At 45.2% G+C, this 6,382-nt stretch overlaps 1 pseudogene; it reads left to right on the top strand.

The window, feature by feature from the left end:
- The first annotated feature begins 2,631 nt into the window (after nucleotides 1-2,631).
- On the top strand, nucleotides 2,632-3,590 carry LOC103263085 (annotated as a pseudogene).
- Nucleotides 3,591-6,382: the final 2,792 nt, after the last annotated feature.

The raw sequence follows: 6,382 nt of genomic DNA, 5'->3' as shown, positions 1-6,382 counted from the left end.
ACCATGCCCGGCTATTTTTTTATTTATTGTAGAGATGAGGTTTCGCCAAGTTGCCCAGGCGGGTCTCGAACCCGCGGGCTCAGGCAATCCACTCATCTCAACCTCCCAAAGGCGCGGGATTATAGGCTGAGCCACTGAGCCCAGCTAAAATGTTGTAACTCTTAATGGGTACCCATGCTAAAGGAAACTGACAAAGTTTTAATTTTTCCATCTAAGGAATGATGCCTACATTTAATATGTCATGTCTTTTTTTGTTGTTGTTGTTGTTTTTTGAGCTGGAGTCTCACTCGGTCACCCAGACGGGATTGCAGTGGCCGCTCCCGGCCACCGCAGCCTCGCCTGCTGGGCTCCGGCTATCCTTCCACCTCAGCCTTCCAAGTAGCCGGAATTACAGGCATGCGCTACCACGCCCGGCTGCTTTTTTTTTTTATTTATTGTAGAGATGAGGTCTCGCTGCCCAGGCGGGTCTCAAACCTGCGGGCTCAGGCAATCCACTCACCTCAGCCTCCCAAGGCACGGGATTACAGGCTGAGCCACCGAGCCCGGCTTAATAATATGCCATGTCAAGCTGAATTTTTTCTGTTAGGACTGCAGAACTATATATTCCTGTTTTCAGTATAAGTATTAGCAGGTTTTTTCCCCACAAAGTTAACTATGAAGTTTTTAGCATTTCAAGTTTGTTGTTTTCCAAAGTGAATAAAATTAGGGGGGGAGCAGTGGGCAGAGCAAGATGATAGAATAGGATTCTCCAGTGACTGCCCCTTTCCAAAGAAACATCAATTTGAACAACTATCCACACATGAAAATACCTTCACAGGAGGATTGCTTGAGGCCAGGAGTTCAAGGTCAGTCTGAGCAACATAGTGAGACCCCACCTCTTATTTTTAAAATGTATATTAAAACAATGTATCCCAACATTTATCATCCAACAAATGGCCAGCTACCAGATTCTAGAAATCTGAAGATATAGTCCCTGTCTTTGAGGATCTTAGAGTCTACCAAAAGGGAGACAGGCATGTTAACAAATGAGTACTAAAGCTATTTAGGTGCAAAATTAAAAATGTTGTTGTATAGCTCCCAGAGAAGGAAATGTTCCAATCCACCCAAAGGAAAGGGCGGGCTTCCTTGAGGAGGTAAATTTTGTTCTATCTTGAAAGATGTTCAAACATCAATGGTGAGTTAGTCTGTGGGACTTAGGGTGGGAGACTATATTCCAACTGAAGAAACGATAGCGCAAAATAGCAAAGGGCATTCGGATACCGGCAAAAAGCCCAGTGTGCCTGGTATCTTTGGTTTTGAGGTGGAGAGGAGTATAGCGAGATGACATGTCGCAGGTAGTGGCAGAACTAAGGACTTTGAATTTTATCTCACGGGGATTCAGAAGTCATGGACTAGTCATTTCTATTTATTCCCTAGCTTAGATCATCCTGATTCAGAGTGGCTCCTATTGTCTACAATTACTGTGATCAATTATTTGCAAAATGGTTGCCAGCATTCCTCTCCCCACATTTATACCTTGAGTAGTAGTTCCCTTCTCGCTGACGCTGGACTTGGCCACATGACTTGCTTTGGCCAATGGGACAATAACAAACAAGATACTTGGAAAGTGCTTGCATATTGGAGTTGTTCCCGGGACCCATGCAGCCATCACCATGTGAATAAAACCAGGGTGGCCTGTCAGAGACATGTCAGTCACCCTCATCACCCCAGTCAACATCCTGAACCACTCCAACTATGTGAGTGATGCACAATAGACTAATCCTTTCTGTTACTGCATACTCATTAGGGAAAATCAGAAAGATAGAAAGTGCCGGACATCGTGGCTCAAGCCTGTAATCCCAGCACCTTGGGAGGCCGAGGTTTGGGAATTGCCTGAGCCCACAGGTTTGAGAACAGGCTGGGCAACTTGGCGAGACATCATCTCTACAGTAAATCAAAAAATTATCTGGGCATGGTGGTGCATGCCTGCAACTCCAGCTACTTGGAAGGCTGAGGTGGAAGGATCACCAAAGCCCAGCAGGTCAACGCTGAGGTGGTCGTGAGCATGCCACTGTACTCCAGCCTGGGCGATAGAGTGAGACTCCAACTCAAAAATAAAAAAAAGAGATAGAAAGAAGGAAACATGTCACCCATTGACATACATTGTACTACCTAAATATAGCCATTATAAGTTTTTTTCATAACTTGATTTCTGATCTTTCTCTCTGCACAGATTTTCTATATGGTTGTAATCAATTTATATGGACAATTTTGCATCCTGCTTTTACTTTGTATTAAACAAGTATATTTTCTTATATGCTACTCTTCAAATATAACATGATGAATGGCTGGATAATATACCATCCAGTGAATGAACTAGGCGGAGCACACCAGGAGGCCTGTGAGCCCTGCATTCAGTTAACCATGAAAAGGGTCAGTCCAGGCCACCAGCCACTTAGATGAGGACTCTGTCTGGGGCTCTGCTGACAGTTCTGAATCATAGAAGAGAACTCTAACCAGGAGACAGTCTTGTTGAAAGACATGATCCAGCTCAAGCAGCTCTTCCTTCGAGCTGTCTTCAAAAGAGATGCCTACCCCCACCGACCCAGGAGCTGGGGGGGGTCACAGCTTCCACCGATGAGGGTCCTCGCTATGGCCTTTGTGTGGAAAGTGGTGTTGACTCTGAGGCTAGTCCTTCTCTACTGCTGCTTCTCCATTGCTATCACCTTCTACAACAAATGGCTGATGAAGCGTACTGCTTCAGCACCCCAGCCACAGGGCCCGTGTGGTGCTGAGCCAGACAGGCTACCCCAGAAGAGTGACTCCCACAGCACTGGCAATGGCACTCAACTTGGGCTTGTCCAGTTGGAGCCTCCTCTGTATCAGCATCTCGCCAATGACTAGATCCTCAGCCATCCTCTTCATCTTGATCTCTCTCCAAGCTGAAGGAGCTGCATGTGGCACTGGTGTTGGTGGCCATCCTCATCACTGGGGTCTCTTCATGTTCACCTACAAGTCCACACAGTTCAACGTGGAGGGCTTCGCCTTGGTGTTGGGGAACCTGTTCATTGCTGACATTCACCAGACCCTCACCCAGATGTTCCTGCAGAAGTCTGAACTTGACCTCCAGTACCCCATCAACACTAAGTTTCACCTGCAGCTGCTCATGTTTCTGGAGTTCTTCCCTCTCTTTGTCATGTTGAAGGTTTCCATTTGTCCACATCCGAGAAAATTCTCCCTTTCCAGGATACAGGACTGCTCCTGCAGGTACTTGGGAGCCTCTTCCTTGGCAGGATTCTCAACTTTGGCTTGGGCATCTCTGGGTCCCTCCTGGTCTCCAGAGCCTCCAGCCTCACTCTCTCCATTGCTGGCATTGTGAAGGAAGTCTGCACTTTGCTGACTTCCTTTAGCCTCCTGAACTGCCTGGACTTTGCCCTCTGCCTCTGGGAATATCCCTGCATGTTGCCTCCAAGGCCCTGCACTCCAGAGGTAATGGTGGCCCTAAACTCTTGAAGGGGCTTGGCTGCAGCCTCATTCTGGAACTGCCTCTCTGGAGCAGCCAGGAGGAAGAAGATGACAATAAGGAGGAGTACTTTGTGGCCCAGGGGTAGCAATGACCAGTCAGGAGAAGCATCTTGGAAGCAGGTCACTCCTCAACCTATGGTGCTGCTAACACCCTGCAGAGGCTTGGGGGCTCAGATGACTCTTCACAGCAGAAGGAAACAGTGGGCCAGGAGTTACCCAGGCATGACCATGTGATAGGACCAGGTCAGAGACTCATGGCTTCTGCCCCAGTTCAAACTGGGGATGAGCACCAGGCCAGCCTGGGACCTGGCCAGAGCCTGGTCCAAGCTGCACTGGAATTGCAATGTGAGAAGGGAGTGGACTGGTTCTTCTCAACTATCTGCCAGGCTCTGACAGCCAAGACTAATTTCAGAGGTGCAGTGGCTTTTGGACTGTAGGACTATTGGGAAGGGGACCTGGAGAGACTAAGGGTCTTTTCTTAGCAGATTTATTTATAGTTTGGAAAAAATGGTCCAAGGTCCAAAAAAAAAAAAAAAACCCTCATAAACAATAAAGATCTAGTTGGGCTTGGTGGTTCAGCCTGTAATCCCGCACTTTGGGAGGCTGAGGTGAGTGGATTGTCTGAGTCCGCAGGTTCGAGACCCGCCTGGGCAACTTGGCAAGACCTCATCTCTATGATAAATCAAAAAATTAGCCAGGCGTGGTAGTGTGCACCTGTAGTTCCAGCTACTTGGAAGGATCACCGGAGGCCAGCAGGGCGAGGCTACGGTGGCCGGGAGCGTGCCACTGCACTCCAGTCTGGGCGACAGAGTGAGACTCCAACTCAAAATAAATAAATAAATAAATAAAGATCTTTCCAAATATAGGATTATTTCCTTATAACATTCCCATTAAGCAGAGTAATTGGACCAAAAGGTGTAAATATCTTTTAGGACCAATACATATTGACACCACTCACAGAGGATTTCAAACCAGTTCACACACCCATCAACATTGTCTGAGTACCCATCTCATCAAAGCTTCAAAGAAGCCATGGATTTTTGTTGTTGTCGTTCATTTTGTTTTGTTTTCCATCTTTGTTCATTTGGGTGATAAATGAATTCTGGTTTTCATTTTAATTATGTATTCAATAATTAATAAGGTTAAAGAGTTTGAAAGTCACATGTTCTCAGGTTCTATCAGAGCACTAGACTAGTTGATTTCTTAAAATAACTTTCTTCAGCCGGGCTCGGTGGCTCAGCCTGTAATCCCGCGCCTTTGGGAGGCTGAGGTGAGTGGATTGCCTGAGCCCGCGGGTTCGAGACCCACCTGGGCAGCGAGACCTCATCTCTACAATAAATCAAAAAATCAGCCGGGTGTGGTAGCGTGCGCCTGTAATTCCGGCTACTTGGAAGGCTGAGGCGGAAGGATCGCCGGAGCCCAGCAAGCGAGGCTGCAGTGGCCGGGAGCGACCACTTCACTCCAGTCTGGGTGACAGAGTGAGACTCCAACTCAAAAAAAAACTGAAACTCTGTACCTTTTAAACAGGAACTCCCTGTTCCCTCCTCCCCCACAGCCCTGGCCACCACCATTCTACTTTCTGTTCCTATGAATTTGAGTAAGTACCTCATATAAGTGGAATCGTACAGTTATATGCCTTCTTGTGACTGGTTAGTTTCACTTAGCTTAATGTCTCAAGATTCATTCATGCAGTAGCATGTATCAGAATGTCCTTCCTTTTGAAGGCTGAATAATATTCCCTTGTATAGATATACCACATTCTGCTTATTCATTCATCCATTGAGATGCTTGGATTGCTTTCACTTCTTGCTATTGTGAAAAATGCTGCCATGAACACGGGTAAACAAAAATCTGTTCAAGTCCCTGCTTTCAATTTTAGGGGGTATATACCCAGATGTAGAATTACTGAAAACTGTAGTACTTCAATTTTTGAGGAACACTTGTCTTTAAAGTTTTTGTTTAAAAATTATCTTTAGTAAAATTAACTAGCCCTTTTCTAACAGAATGCATTTTTTTAAAAATAGCATTTTCCTTTTAATTTTTATTTTACCAGTTTTTTTGTGTGATGAACTCCTATCCCACCCTGCCCCTATCACAAAGGTCCCCTTCCCAGAACCATACACTGTTTTGAGGTTTTGTGGCATCCTTCTAGAAATCTGTTTATACAAACATATGTTTCCCTCTTTCACCCAAATAACAACATACTCTAGTTTTTATTCATCTAACTTTTGTTTTCACTCAGTAAATCTTGAAGATACTTCTGTATCGGCATATAGAGTTTACTCATTCTTTTTGACAGCTGCATACTTATCCACATGGATGTACCACAATTTAAAAAGTCTCCTCCAAACAGTCACTTAGGTTTTCAGTGTCTTGCTATTACAACAGTCAATGCTGCAATTACTAAACTTGTGGGTATACATCATATTGCAAATATGCAGGTACATCAGTAGAATAAACTACTAAAAGTGAAATTGCTTAGAACAAAGCAGTGGTTCTTAACCAGAAGTGATTTGGCCCACAAGGGACATTTGGTTATATCTAGAGACATTTTTGTTTGTGACAACTAGGGGGGTGCTGCTGGCATTTAGTAGGTAGAGGTCAGAGGTGCTACTAAACACTCTGCAATGCACAAGACACCTCCTCACAAGAAAGAACTATCCAGCCCCAAATAGCAATAGTGTCTAGGCTGAGAAACTCTGTGCTGAGTGTACGTGCATGTTAATGTTTGACAAACAGTTCTCAACTGCCCTCTGTAATGATCAAGCCAATTACTCCTCTGTAATAAAGTTTGACACTGCCTGTTTTCCCTATCCTCTCACTACAGTCTTACCAGCTTTTTGATCTTTGTTGATCTAAGAGAGGAAAAATAATATCC

This window comes from Carlito syrichta, unplaced genomic scaffold (assembly GCF_000164805.1).
Source record: "Carlito syrichta isolate Samal-C Ts95f unplaced genomic scaffold, Tarsius_syrichta-2.0.1 Scaffold304715, whole genome shotgun sequence".
In the NCBI taxonomy this organism is placed as follows: domain Eukaryota; kingdom Metazoa; phylum Chordata; class Mammalia; order Primates; family Tarsiidae; genus Carlito; species Carlito syrichta.
This window is presented reverse-complemented; position numbering and strand designations above follow the sequence as displayed.